Genomic DNA, 9,503 nt, shown 5'->3' with positions numbered 1-9,503 from the left:
TGCGCACAGGGCATCTCATTCGGAGTATTGCGCCAACTTTCTCTGGGTTTGCATCAATCCCACATACGGAAACGAGGAAATCAAGTAACTTTCCACCTGGAACTCCGAATGTACACTTCGACGGGTTAAGCTTGATATCATATCTTCTTAGATTGACAAAGGTTTCAGCGAGGTCAGTTAGCAGGTCAGAACCTTTACACATTCCAACTGATTTGAGTGAGCGGGCACTTTTGTATCATGCGCATGAATGTGGCACCAGCATTCTTGAGACCAAAGGCAATAGTAACATAGCAAAAGCACCTGAATGGGGTGATAAAAGCTATTTTTATTTCATCGGGTCCATACAGTCGGATCTGATGATACCTGGAGTATGCGTCTAGAAAGTACAATCGCTCACATCCCGCAGTCGAGTCGACTATCTGATCGATGCGGGGGAGAGGAAAGTGATCTTTCAGGCAGGCCCGATTGATATGCTTGAAGTCAATACACATACGGAGTGAATCATCTTTCTTGGGGACCATGAAGACGTTGGCGAGCCACTCGGAGTGGTAAATCTCTCGGATGAACTCAGCTGCCAAAAGCCGAGACACTTCCTCACCAATTTCCTTTCTTTTCTGCACGGCGGACCATCAGAGGTGCTCTTTGACAGGTTTTGCTTTTGGGTCGACTCGCAAACGGTGCTTGTCGGTGTCCAAACCGGCAGATCTCGGGTAGGGGGTCCCGAACTATGCGTCTAGGCCGGATGGTAACAGTAGGCAAGGGACACGAAGTTTTACCCAGGTTCGGGCCCTCTCGACGGAGGTAAAACCCTACGTTGTGCTTGATTAATATTGATGATATGGGTAGTACAAGAGTAGATCTACCACGAAGCTAGCCTATGGTATGATTGTTGTTGTCTATGTTGTCCTACGGACTAAAACCCTCCGATTTATATAGACACCGGAGAGGGTTAGGGTTACACAAAGTCGGTTACAATGGTAGGAGATCTGAATATCCGTATCGCCAAGCTTGCCTTCCACGCTAAGGAAAGTCCCTTCCGGACACGGGACGAAGTCTTCAATCTCGTATCTTCATAGTCCAGGAGTCCGGTTGAAGGTATAGTCCGGCTATCCGAACACCCCCTAATCCAGGACTCCCTCAGTAGCCCCTAAACCAGGCTTCAATGACGACGAGTCCGGCGCACAGATTGTCTTCGGCATTGCAAGGCGGGTTCCTCCTCCAAGTAATTCATAGAAGATTTTGAACACAAAGATAGTGTCCGGCTCTGTAAAATAAGTTTCCACATATTGCCATAGAGAGAATAATATTTACATAAATCTAATCTGCTGACGTATTCGGTAGTGTGACACACCACGGCCAAGCCTTTATCCGAGTCGTTTCATTATCCCATCTTAGCGCGTCATGCGAGGCGGTTTTCTTGGCATGTCTTGCTAGAGCAGAGATCGTGTCCCCTTGTTCCGGGATTCTCATTAATACGAGCGTGGGTAACCCAACCGCTTCTAGGACTCCTAGATTATAGGCAAGTCTAAACGGACACGGAAAGGACGCTTGATATTCACCCTCTTTATAAAGGGGCAAGGCTTTTATTTTTCCCTCCCGTGCTCAGTCGAATCCTTCCCCCACCTCAAGCTCAAACGCCCAAAGTTCACGTCTGGTGCTCCGAATCTTCAATCATGTCCGGATCTAGCCTTCAAGGCTGATGGGTGCCTTCCTCCGTCACGGAAGAAGACATCAAAAAGTTGAGGGGGGCCAGATATCTGACCGCCGAGATTCCGCATCGGCTGCCTGCCCGAGGGCAGGCCGTCCCCTCTCCCGAACCCAACGAGATCGTCGTGTTCGTCTCTCACTTCCTCTGAGGTCTAGGCCTTGCTCTGGATCCTTTCGTCAAGGGCTTGATGTTTTATTACGGGCTAGATTTCCATGATCTATCTCTGGACTCCTTTCTTCATATCACGACATTTATTGTCGTGTGCGAGGCCTTCCTCCGGGTTACCCTCACTTTGGCCTATGGCTCAAGACCTTTGAAGTAAAGCCAAAGATGATCGAGGGGCAACATGCGGCGTGTGGAGGTGCCTCAATACGCAAGATGACGGGACCTTCATGGCCCGAAGGTTCCATTCCAGAGGTGTCTGAATTGTGGCAACAGGAGTGGTTCTACATCACGGCCCCTAGAAGTGCCAAGTGGGCGGCTGCCCCTATTTTCCGTCCGGGCCCTCCACCACAACTGATGTCATGGATTAGCACAGGATTGAGTTGGGGTCCAGCCAAGGACGTACCTATACTGGAAAGCCGCATTCAAGATCTCTTCAATGGAGATTTCAGTTTGGTTGCGGTAACACAAGTTATGCTGGTTCGTCAAGTCCAGCCTTGCAAACACCGGCCACTTCGCTTGTGGGAGTTCAATCCCGAGGGACCGCATGCCATTCAAAATTTCCTCGGCCTGATGCACGAGGAGATGTACAAGTCATTCTTCGGACCTCAGGTAGAGTGTCCGGAAATCACCAAGGACGTGGGCCTGAGCAGTAACCGCGCCGCCGAACAGGTAAGATATCTTCCGGCCGAACATACTGTCTCTCATTTGTCACGAAGTTATTTCTGAGAGTTTGCTTTTTGATCAGGACTGGCTAGCAAAGGCGAAGTTGATTCGTTGTTCGGCCCCCCTCCCTAAGGGTTTGGAAAATCCGGTACTGGAAAAGATGCTCCAGATCGCACCTTGCCCGGAGCCCTTGAAGGAAGATACTGCGGAGGACAATAAGGGTGGACGCGGGCCCCCAACGCTGCCCATTCTAACCGAGGGAGCGGGTGTCCTCATGAAGGAAGATGACCGGAAGAGGAAAGGGACCGCGCCCGGGGATTTGGAAGCCGAAGCTTCCAAACGAGAGAAGAAGTCTCCCACCGAGGGTCCTACCTTGGGGGGTGCTGTCGCCACACAAAGTTCGCGGGGGGATCGATTCTCCCATGAGTCATAAGTGACCCGAAATACTTTATCAGTATAGATATGCCATCTTTTTCTTCTGAGAAAATAACCACCGCATATGTCTTTGCAGTTCGGGCCTTAGCCCCTCTCAAATGAGCTCGTCTTCGGGGGATCTTCTTCCAGAGATGATGGAGAGCCAAATGCCTCCTCTGGACTCCTCCGCTCCAGAAGCGGGCGACCCTGAAGTGTCATCGCGGAGGGCCTCTCCGAGTCCGGCGAGGCCAGAAGATAATCCCGTCGACCCTCGGAGCTCCCAGTGTCCGGCTCCCGAAGAGAGCAGACAAAAGAGTCCAGCACCGTCTAGTGTGCGATCGGATGTTCTCAGGGAATTGGTGGGGCGAGCGGCCGTCTCAGATGAACACCGTATGCTGATGGATACGGTGGTCGAGAGAATCGCGTCCGCCGAAAGCAGATTGCATGAAGCTTTTATGAGTCTACTGACAGGCTTTGAGGTATGTTAAAATAATGTATGATAGTCCTGCACATGCTAGATGTGCCCTATGTAGATAGTAGCCCCTGAGACTCTGGTTGTCGTCGGAAACGATGACGAACAGAGGATCGTATTCTCAGGTAAGAACCGTACTGCCTTTATGTGCAGGTGGTGGAAACTCCGGTGGCTGGCTGGACTGGCGAGTTTGCCCATTTAAAACGGCAGTTGGATGCGGCAGATGCCGACATCGAGCTTGTTAACAAAAGGCTTGACGAGGCACAGGGTAAGCGTTATTATCTGGTAAACGCCACATAGGAAGAGCAGCAAGATGCCAGTATCTTTAACATGTTGTGACTGCAGATGGAACTGCCACTGTTGTAGCCTTGCGGGCGGAACTTGCGCGAGCCAAGGAACAAGCGAGGTTGGGTAATGCGGCTGCTTTGAAGGCGGCCGAAGAGTTGCGAGCCGAGAAGGCCGCGCATGGCGAGAGCCGAGATAAGATGGCCAAAATGGCTATAGAATTAAAAGCCGTTGCCGACTGTTGCCGGGTTCTTGAAAAGAAAATCAGGCGAAGGCATCGGACCTTGAGAAGGCTGCGGCGACGAGAAAAGACCTCCGCTCTGCTATGAGGGCGAAGACGGAGGAGCTGCGGGAAGCCGGGGAAATTGTAGCGGGGAAATCCTTTATGTTGCGGAGGAAGTTCTTAGATCCACGGTATGCCCCTCTGGATCGGCTGTCGAGTTCGGAGGATGTGTATATGGATTTGGCAGCAAGCGCTGCCGATGCGGCCAAGTACTTCCGAGGTCAGACGGACCGTGAAGTAGACCAGCTGTTTTGGAGACAATTCCATTCTCCCGAGCGTCCGCTTTCATTGACTGATCAAGTAGCCGAATGGGCCGAACTAAATAGGTTGTCCGGACTCGCCATGAGGTCTGTTGTGGATCATCTATTGCCGGAAGGGTCAAAACCGAACAGCTATTTCGGCTTGGTGCAGCGGTTCCTTGACGTGGTCCCGCGCATTGATGCGATGAAGAGGTCGGCGTGCATAGAGGGCACACGGATGGCCTTTGCCCGTGTGAAAGCACACTGGGTGGAGATGGATGCTACCACTGTTGCAGCGCGGGATTCGGCCATAGGTCGAAGGGCTGCTGAGCACTACTTTGAAGAAGTTCTTGAGGGTGCTCGTTTGATAGAGACCCAGTGCTCAAAAAAATATTATGTTTGAGTTATATGTAATCTCATTGTAAGCGAAATGCTTTTATAAATTTTCATAAGGCTATTTTTATACTTTTGCCTGAAAGTAATATGATGCCTCCTGGGCAGCCGTTTATGTATACATGTGTATAACCTGAAAGATTGCAGTCGTCGGCTTCAACCCCCACGCATATAATGCGGAGGTGTTCGCAGAAACACGCGTTCACACTTAACCCAACATCTTGGTCCTATTAAGGAGGTGATAGCGGAGCGAGCGAGGCAACCGGACTATAATGCTTTAACACTTTCACTCCGCACTCTCTCGATCCCGGGGTGCGTACATGCCTGGCCGGAAAACGACCCTTTGTTAAGGCGGAGGAATTCTAACATTCCCATAGGTCATCGAGTGGTTGACCAGTCTCACGCTATATCATGACAGTCAGTTTTCGGCTTTCTCCACTGAGGTACTCGTCCGGATGAACCAAGGCACAATCGCAGTAGTTCTCCTGGGGCTACCTTAGCCGGTAAAGCGGAACGTAAGGCACCAAAACACAGGAGCCGGGCAAACCCAAAATTTGACCAAAGACAATGATTCAGAGCTGATGCATATAGGGCCAAACTCGCGACGCCGAATACTCCCTAAGGTATTCGGTCTTTGTGGTATAAACCGGGCCTAAATAATGGCCTTTGTAAGAAGCCCCTTGTGTCCAGGTACGTGCATTGGCCAAGACATCAGCATCCTTCTCAATGGTGGGTATGTATCAACAAGAGACAGTAAAAAAGGTTTACACAGGGTCTTAATCTAAAAAGAATCCTTGGAGCGGGTCCCTGCTGCACGTCTGCGCCTGTGTCTCCGTTGTGCCGTATCCTAGACGGGTGTAGCACGATGATCGTCTGTAAAAGAGAGGAATTTAGGTGAAAAATGTTGTCGTGCAAAAAGATAGTTTGTTAAAGAAACCATGCATAATTCAAGATGAGGAGAAATTGCCACATGTCTGCGCGCGTTGAGCCCCTTGTATTGACGAACAGGGGTGTGGCCATTTATTCGGTATAAGTAGCGGTGCCGGACTCTATTAGTTGTGTCTGAGGTCTTGACGACCTATTGAGTGCTTTCGCTAGTCCGGGCGCTTTTAGTGTGCGGCTGCCAAGGCCGCCTCACTCTCTTCGGCATGCAGAGAACGCTTGATATTTCCGTGCACTGTAATGATGCCACGTGGACCGGGCATCTTGAGTGCGAGGGAGGCGTAGTGTGGTATTGCATTAAAGCGAGCAAAAGCCTCGCGTCCGAGCAGTGCTTGATAGCCACTTTGAAACGGAGCGATGTGGAAAGTTAAATGCTCGCAACGGAAGTTATCGGGGGAGCCGAATATAACTTGTAGGAGGAGGGAGCCCGTACAACGAGCCCCTAGTCCTGGCGTTACTCCTTTAAAGGTAGTATTGCTATGGCGAATTTGTGTTGGGTCTAACCCCATCCCGCGGATTGTATCCTGATATATTAGGTTTAGGCTACTGCCGCCGTCCATCAAGACTCGTGTGAAGTGATATCCGCCAATTACTGGGTCTAATACTAGGGCAGCCCACCCTGCGTGTCAGATACTTGCAGAGTAATCGCGATGGTCAAAAGTGATCGGTTGAGACGACCAGTGGCAGGACTTCGCGGTGATAGGCACTTGGGTATATTTCCCTGGGAGTGCCGCGTTGTTTTTTTCCTTGATTACGTGTAGCACGTTTACTCTTTTGACTTCTGGTGGAAATTTCTTTTGTTCCGCCGTGTCTTGCTTGGGAGGCTCGTCCTCGTCTTCACTTGGCGTATCCTCCCCCTTGTGTACGGTGTTGAGCTTGCCGGACTGCTTGAAGACCCAACATTCTCTGTGGGTATGATTAGCAGGTTTACCAAGGGTACTATGGATCTGACATACTTGGTCCAGAATTTTGTTGAGGCTGGACAGTTCATCCCTAGTGCCTTTAGGGGGCGGCTTATGACCTGGCCGAGAGCTTTTGAATCCGGCATTTACTGTCGTGCCCTTCGTGCTATCTTCTTTATTTCGGCGTTTGTTATTGCTGTTGCGCCGTGATTTCTCGTTTCCATCTCTAACTTCAGATGTACTGGGGTCGCTGGTGCTGCATCTAGCGAGCCAGCTGTCCTCACCCGCGCAAAAGCAGATCACGAGGTTTGTTAGTGCGGCCATTGTTCTCGGCTTATTTTGGCCGAGGTGTCCGGCGAGCCATTCGTCACGGACGCTATGCTTGAAAGCCGCTAAGGCTTCGGCGTCCGGACAGTCGACAATCTAGTTCTTTTCGGTAAGAAACCTGTTCCAAAGCTTTTGGGCTGACTCTCTGGGCTGTTGAGTTATATGACTCAAATCGTCCGCGTCCGGAGGTCGAACATAAGTCCCTTGAAAATTTTCCCGAAAGGCGTCTTCGAGCTCTTCCCAACTTCCAATGGAGCTTTCGGGGAGGCCTTTGAGCCAGTGACGAGCTGGCCCTTTGAGCTTGAGGGGTAAGTATTTGATGGCGTGGAGGTCATCTCCTCAAGCCATATGGATGTGAAGGATGTAGTCCTTAATCCAAACACCAGGGTATGTTGTTCCATCATGTGCCTCTATATTTGCGGGCTTGAATCCCTCTGGAAATTCATGGTCCAGCACCTCATCGGTGAAACATAGGGGGTGTGAGGCACCCCTGTAGCTGGGTGTACCGCGTTGTTCGGATGTTTGTTGTGTTGCATTGTATGTTGGAGCGCGCTTGCGTTGTCCATAGATGGATCTTGTTGCGCCGTCCTTTGGGTGCGAACCCTCGCCTGGGTCGCGTGTTGTATTGTGAGCGGCGTTGTATGCCGCTTTGTGTTTGTAGAGGGGCCGTCTATCCGACCAGGTGGCTGCTTTGATTGGTTGTGGGGGGTTTGAGGCCTCCTCATCGAATTCGGGTAGCAGCTTCCGCTTTGGGTAGCTCTTGGAGGGGCGATTGTCGCTGTTCCTTGTTGCAGTGTTGAGTATTTTGCTCCATCTGAATTGGAGTGTGTCTTGCGCGGCCTTCAGCCTTCGCTTCTGCTTTTTAAGGCTCCTCGCGGTGGCAACAAGCCTTTTACGGGCGTTCTGCTGCTCCGGGTGCCTGTCCGGCGTTATGTCGTCCAGACCATTATCCTTGGTAGGATTTGTTTGTTCGGTTTGATTAGCCGGATTGCCGTTGTCCGGCAGCGGTTTGCCCTGCTCCAGCGTTGGGTCTGTGTGATCGCTATTTCTGTCAAGGCGGGATTTGGGGCGGCGCTTGCGTCGCCGTTTTGACTGCTTTTCGAGGGAACAAGCCTTCGGTGCGTCCTTCTGCTCCTCGTCGTCATCTTCTGGTGTGTCCACCATGTATACGTCGTATGACGAGGTGGCATTCTAGGGCTCAGTAGGCGCTGGTTCTTCATCGTCTCCTTCATTGGCATCCATACCATCGATGTCATCGGAGTCGAGGTCGAGCATGTCGGTTAAATCGTCGACAGTGGCTACTAAGTGGGCGGTGGGTGGGTTTTGAATTTATGCATCGTCCGAACCCCAACCTTGCTGACCGTAGTCCGGCCAGGGTTCTCCTGATAAAGAGAGAGACTTCAGTGACTTTAGGATATAGCCGAAAGGCGGGTGCTGAAAGATGTCCGCGGTCGTGAACTCCATGATCAGCGCCCAATCGGATTCGATCGGCAGGGGCGCGGAGGGTTTAGAGTTCGGAGAGGAATCCGGCTCCTTGGAGTCACGAGTCTCGCAGAGTACGGGGCTGGTGTTCGGCTCAACTGCCGTTGGGATCGCAGCCCCCGAGGTGGCGTCCGACCGCCCATCCTCGATCGGCGCAGTTGGCTCCGAACTAAGGGTCGGAGCCGATGCGGGTGCGGCTTCCAGGGCACTGTTTGGCGGTAGAGCTATATCATGCTCGTCATGATAGTGCAGCGCGCTCGGCATTGGCTCGAATCCGTCGAAGATCAAGTCCCTGTGGATGTCAGTCGTGTAGTTTAAACTTCCAAATCTGACCTGACGGCCAGGGGCGTAGCTTTCGATCTGCTCCAGACGGCCAAGCGAATTGGCCCGCAGTGCGAAGCCGCCAAAGACGAAGATCTGTCCGGGGAGGAAGGTCTCACCCTGGACTGCATCGCTATTGATGATCGTAGGAGCCATCGAGCCTGACGGCGACGACATAGAGGAACTCTTAATGAAAGCACCAATGTCGGTGCCAAAACCGGCGGATCTCGGGTAGGGTGTCCCAAACTGTGCGTCTAGGCCGGATGGTAACAGGAGGCAAGGGACACGAAGTTTTACCCAGGTTCGGGCCCTCTCGATGGAGGTAAAACCCTACGTCCTTCTTGATTAATATTGATGATATGGGTAGTACAAGAGTAGATCTACCACGAGATCAGAGAGGCTAAACCCTAGAAGCTAGCCTATGGTATGATTGTTGTTGTCTATGTTGTCCTGTGGACTAAAACCCTCCGGTTTATATAGATGATACGTCTCCAACGTATCTATAATTTTTGATTGCTCCATTCTACTTTATCTACTGTTTTGGACTATATTGGGCTTTATTTTCCACTTTTATATTATTTTTGGGACTAACCTATTAACCGGAGGCCCAGCCCAGAATTGCTGTTTTTTTGCGTATTTCAGTATTTCAAGGAAACAAAATATCAAACGGAGTCCAAACGGAATGAAACCTTCGGGAACGTGATCTTCTCACCGAACGTGATACAGGAGACTTGGACCCTACTCCAAGAAGTTTTCGGGGAGGTCACGAGGGTGGAGGGCGCGCCCCCTGCCCCGAGGGCCCCTCGGAGCTCCACCGACGTGCTCCTTCCTCCTATATATACCTACGTACCCCCATTAGACCAGAGACGGAGCTAAAAACCTAATTCCACCGCCGCAACTTCCTGTA

The sequence above is a fragment of the Triticum dicoccoides genome, chromosome 2A, assembly GCF_002162155.2.
Source record: "Triticum dicoccoides isolate Atlit2015 ecotype Zavitan chromosome 2A, WEW_v2.0, whole genome shotgun sequence".
NCBI classification, from domain to species: Eukaryota; Viridiplantae; Streptophyta; class Magnoliopsida; order Poales; family Poaceae; genus Triticum; species Triticum dicoccoides.
The sequence above is the reverse complement of the archived record's forward strand: the minus strand, read 5'-3'. Positions refer to the sequence as shown.